The sequence below is a fragment of the Mauremys reevesii genome, linkage group 5, assembly GCF_016161935.1.
Source record: "Mauremys reevesii isolate NIE-2019 linkage group 5, ASM1616193v1, whole genome shotgun sequence".
Classification (NCBI taxonomy): domain Eukaryota; kingdom Metazoa; phylum Chordata; order Testudines; family Geoemydidae; genus Mauremys; species Mauremys reevesii.
In genome coordinates this window covers 26,521,511-26,527,360 of record NC_052627.1, presented here as the reverse complement: position 1 = coordinate 26,527,360, position 5,850 = coordinate 26,521,511, and positions in this window count along the sequence as shown.

Here is a 5,850-nt window from a genome sequence, read left to right as displayed (position 1 = left end):
CACATCTTCACAGTTTGTTTCAAGCCTGAGCAGATTTCACTGCTGTGTAAGTGTCATGCATGCTGGTGTTTTGGGAGTGTAACAAATAGGAGCTGACAGGGTGTAACACTTTCCAAAACACTACTGCTACCAAGTGCTAATGAAGTGTTTACCCCAGAACATAATTAACATTGAAATGATGCTCCCTAACTGGTGCCTGTGATCACAATGCTTTAGAATATTCACCAGGGGTTCTTCTTTCAGTAGGACTTCAAGGACTCACTTAACTCCAAAATTGTTTTTTTTTCTTTCTGTTTTTGAAGTTTCTTATTGGTAATCCTTGACAACGGGCTACATGTGTGTTGGCAGACATCAAAAAGTGTCTAAGATTTAGTATAGTCTTTGTCTTTTAAACGTTTAAAAAGAAAATCATTTATTTCTAATTTTTTTATTTTATTTTTTGGCACAAGTATCATCTTAGAATATTTTTCAGTTCCTTTCTCCACATTTCAGTATGTGGGGTCCCCCCCCCCATTACTTGAGCTGGTCATGTACTATGAGACAGTCTTCACTAATTATTATTTAGTTAGTATTACAGTGTTAGGAGGTGTTAGGATTCATTTATTGATAAGCCATCAGATAACTATGCGCAATCAAGTGTATTAAGTAAACATATAATAGCACATACGGACAGGGAAAGGCCACACCTACATGTACAATGCTGCAGTGGAGAAGCTATACCAATACAACTGCGCCGCTGCAGTCCGTGTGGTGAAGACGCTCTATGCCGACGGGAGAGAGCTCTCCCATTGGCATAAAAAAACCCGACCCTTGCGAGCAGCATAAGCTATGTCAGCAAAAGAAGCTGGTAGCATAGAAATAACCAAAGATTACACTGTGGCTGCATCCCCAGAGTGTGTAAAATTAATCTGCTCCAAAAAATATTAACTTACTACCAACCATATATATACCTTAGTCTGTTACCATGCTCAGGAAACTCCACAAATTCCTTTATTTCATAGAGTACCGTAATTTTCCTTTCCCAGGCAGATTGCACCTACTGTCCAATGTTCTTGGGTATCTGTACCCAGTTAGTTTAACAATCTTGCAACAATTATAATAGTTGCTTATTACTTAAACAAAGCTCAGCATAAGGCAAACTCTTCAATAATATATTAATTTTGTCTAATGGAGGCCACAACTGAGGTCAAAGCCCAATTTTTCTGGGTACTGTAAAACACTGTAATTAATCTGCTAAGCAGGAAACTACTATTCCCATTAGCAGTACTGCCAGCCTGAAAGGTTCATAGATCAGGAGTCATACCCCCAAAAATCAAAGGATTGGCCCAAAATCATGAGATTAGTTTTCAAAGAGTATATTGTTGTTTGGGCTGTCTCTTAATTTTTCTTTTTATGCATTTAACTTCCCTTGCCCACCCTCAGTGTGTGTGACAATCTGGGGGTGTCAATGCTCCCAAAATCAAGGTAATTTTTGGCCCCCACTGCAGGAACTCTCATCCCAAATCTGCCCTTACCCTTGCCTTGCAATTCCACCCTCACATCAGTTCTGCCCCCACATCAGTTATGTCCTCCTCCCTCCCCACCTTCCATGTCAACTTTGCTTCTCCTATAGCTCCCGGGTTCTTCACCCTCCTTTCCCAGGCCTGAAGAAGGGTTGCAGTGGTGTCCCTCATCCCTTTTCCGTGTCTAGTGTTCCATGGAGGAAAAGAGGAGCCAATCCAGAGTAGGGCAAAGGCACATTGAGCTGCTGTTTTTTTTCTGCTCCCTCCCTTCCTGTGAGAATGGTGCGGTTTCTGAGGGAAGGGAGCTTTGCCAGCTTGTTGCAGCAGCCCCAATTGGCTGCCCTTCTGTGGGATGTAGGGTAACAGAGAAGGCAAGGAATCAGAAGGGATTGTCCTCAGACAGAACTGAAATTCTGAAAGAGAGAGAATGTGTTACATCATCATGAGACTGGCTCTACCAAACTCGTGTGACTTTGAAGATATTGTAAGAGTTGGCCACACTACATCAGCCTCACCCCACTGATCTATGACCCTTTATGGCAGAGAGAGGTGGCGGCAGCATGACAAGCCAGGAGAAGTAGAGAAGCTGAATGCAGGGCAATCCAACAGGTTGAGTAGGCTGCAGCAGGAGCTGGAAAAACACATGTGAAACGGTGTATAACCATTGGCCATACAGCCAGGCTCCGGTTTGTAGTGAACTTGTGAGGAAGCAGTAGAGACTGAGCAGAGCTCCAGTGCAGAGGTGCCCTAACAAGATACACCCCTAACTAATCCTGGCCTAGAAACCTGCAAATTGCTCTTTGCCTCTAGTGTAGACTGGATTAGAGAGGAAACCCAGCCAATAGGTCCAGGGGCGGCTCTAGACATTTCACCGCCCCAAGCACGGCGTCATGCCACGGGGGCCACTCTGCCGCTCGCCGGTCCCGTGGCTCCGGTGGACCTCCCGCAGGCGTGACTGTGGAGGGTCCACTGGTCCCGCGGCTCCAGTGGACCTCCTGCAGGCGTGACTGCGGAGGGTCCACTGGTCCCGCGGCTTTGGTGGAGCCGCGGGACCAGTGGACCCTCCACAGGCACACCTGTGGGAGGTCCACCGAAGCCGCAGGACCAGCGGACCCTCCGCAGGCATGCTGCCGAAGGCACCCTGCCTGCCGCCCTCTTGGCGACCGGCACAGCGCCCCTCGCGGCATGCCGCCCCAAGCACGCGCTTGGCGTGCTGGGTCCTGGAGCCGCCCCTGAATAGGTCTGAGAAGCCCTAACCTTCTAGTAAATTTCCCTCCGACCTCAGCGGCCCAGATAGGAACCAGTAGTGTTGTACATTAAATTTCAACAGCTTAAGCCACTGAATTTAGGGTATTTGCAGCCTTCCCCATTAAAATACACTTAGACAAATGTCTGAGTCATTGCTGGGACCCACAAGGTGTAGGAGAAAGGAAGTAGTATGGTTTTACAGATAGGAAGCTGAAGCAAAGAGAGATTTTAATTGACTGGTTTCTAATGTCCCCCAAGAAGTCTGTGGCAGTGCTGGGAACTGAAGGGAGATTCTGTGAGTCTCAGCCAAGTGCTTTAACCATAAGATCAACTTAATTGTTGAATAAACCATGTTCATGCCCCTTTTTATTTGCTACTCATGAGTGTAACCCCCTGGGATTTACCTGAGTTTTGTGGCTCCTGGTCCTTGATCTATTGATTGTGTATTGATTCTGATACTGATTTTTAGTTTCCTCAGTTAGCACTCTGAAATTTGGTAGGTTCTTCTCCCAAGATCAGGTCCACTATTATTGGAATTACTGTTTAGCTGGGAACCCCAAGGTGAGCGGTTGAAACACTCATACTTAGGAAATCACTCTATATTTATAATAGTTTTATTAACACATCTAACAAAGTCACAAACACTCCAACCCAGTAAGGTAGGTAGAGATAATACAGAATGAGCTGAGCACCCGTATACTTACACTGCCCCTTATATAACCACCTGAAGTGTTGGTTATTATCTTCCTCCTCACTGTCATCAGTCATCATATCCTGGCATCTTCCCAGGCACACAGGCTGGGATACAGCTTTTCTAATGTGTTATACTGATGCCACCATGCCTAAAGCATGTTCAGTGGGGGTTTTGGCCCCTTTTCTTTATTTGCAGTTCTTCACCCCACTAATATTGGGGTGCCCTTCTCACATAGGTTAGTAACCTGTTTACCGCAAGCTTATTAGCATATACCAGGCCTGCACAACATGCAGCCCCTGGGCTGCACGAGGCTTGCGTGGGCTCACTGTGTGGCCCGCGGGCAAGCAGCAGGGTGGGGCTGCTGGGTTCGCCCCCTGCCCGGGGGGGGGGGCCACCTCACAGCCCCACGCGCATGCCACACCCTAACGGCCAGAACTGCATGTGTCTACGTCTCCTGCTCCCCCAATCTGGCATTCAGCAGCTTCCGGGGCTCACTGAGGCGGAAAGCGCTGGGCACAAGGCAGAGCCGGTAAGTGCTGAGCGAGGAGAGAGGCACCCGTCCTGGGCTCGAGCTGCAGCGCGGGGGGTGGAGGACTGGGCCGAGATGCCCCCCAAGCCTCCCCCTTGGTTGGGGGCAGGGCGGGGCGGATACTGCTCTGGTTGGTCCCAGGGAGGCCTCCATAGTGATCAGGCAGGGTGGGGTGTTGAACTGTCTGTGGGCAGCCAGGAAATCCCCAGAGGAGACGTGTGTGTGTCTCTGTGTCTCTGTGTATGTGTGTGTTGCACCTGCCATGCCCTGACTGCTGCCCCCTTCACTGGTCCAGGGACCTTCCCCATCCCTGGCCCCTATCATACTGCCTCCCCCCTACCGCCCCGGGCTCCCTGCGGCCCCTGTTTGTGTGTTGGACAGTCACATCCAATCCCTTCACACTGCCCCCCTTTCCTCTCCCCTTAGTTCATAGCCACAGAAAAGCCCTTCAAACTGTTCCCCTTTTCCCCTCCCCTTATTTCATGCGGGGATGATGAGCCGAGCGGGTGGGCAGGTAGTGTCGGTGAGGCTTTATACGTGGGAGCGGGGTGAGGAGGTGAGCAGCAAGTCGGTGGCTGGAGGGGGCATCCATTTTCAGTCTTTTAATTTTTGGTACTGCTGTGTGCAGTAATATAGTGACCCCTGGGGGGTTGAAGAGGGGTGTGATAGTAGGGCCGAGTGGAGAGGGGGCGGGTCCTATTTTACTGCTGTGATCTGGTCACCCTACGCGCGCCATTTCTTTCCCCCTTTACAGGCTTCCACACACCATCAGTGCCTTGCTAGTGTGCCTTGCACCATGAGATATCTCTTCTCTTTGTGTGTGACTGTGAATGTTTCCCTTGTGTGTGAATTTATTCAACAAAATCTTGAGCTTCATAAGGGATACCATAAATGAAAAGAAAAAGAAAAAAATAGAATCAGAGCACAGAGTTTTCAACACTGAATGGACGAATAAATACTTATGTACTGTTTCCAAAGACAAAATACTGTGCATCTTGTGTCGCGAAACGTTAGCTGTTCTGAAAGAATACAACCTTCGGCGGTGTTTGGGGGCGGGGGGCTAGGTGGTGCTGGGGGGCAGGGGGCTAGGTGGTGCTGGGGGGTGAGGGGAGTGTTTCGGTGGGGCTGGATGGCACTGGGGGGGTGGTTCAGTGGGGCAAGGGGGTTTCGGCCCTCAGCTGTTTTCTTTGGAGTAATACGGCCCTCGCCGCTTTATGAGTTGTGCAGGGCTGGCATATACTTCAATTAGTTACCATGGCATCCTTGTGGTCAGACATCTGTTGTATCCCTAACTTAAAATATCTCAGGCTGGTATAAACTTGCACCTGGTGGTTACTTGCCTGCAGTTTAGTCATTACAGCATTCCATCTTGTGATCTCTTATGATCCGGGGTAACTCTTGGTTAGTTGCTTGTACTTAAGGCATTTTTTGGGCCTTATGTCTTAATTAATTTAGCTAAGATGTTATCTTGCAGGCCTTGAGGCTTGTCAGTGCTTTGCATTATTGCTTTAACATACGTCCCCTAGCAAATATTTATACCTATAGATTATGTTCCTATACAGAGACACAATGGGGTTTGGAAAAATACAGTTGTACTTGCACTAGAGACTCCAGGATGTAAACTACCCCAAAAGCCGCCTGATGGGAGCACTCCAATTGCCATCTAATGAGATCTCAAACTCAGAAAATGTCCATTGGAGACTAAGAAATGTCACAAGATGCACTTTAAATCCATCAAAATCCAGTGATATTTCTCCAAAATGAGAAGAAATAAAGCAGTAAAATTTTGGCAGAGTCAGACCAGGGAGTTCCAGAACAAAAGATGTCATAGTTCTTAGAACAGCCTCTGCAAACTCTAGTCAGAGAGAAATGCCATT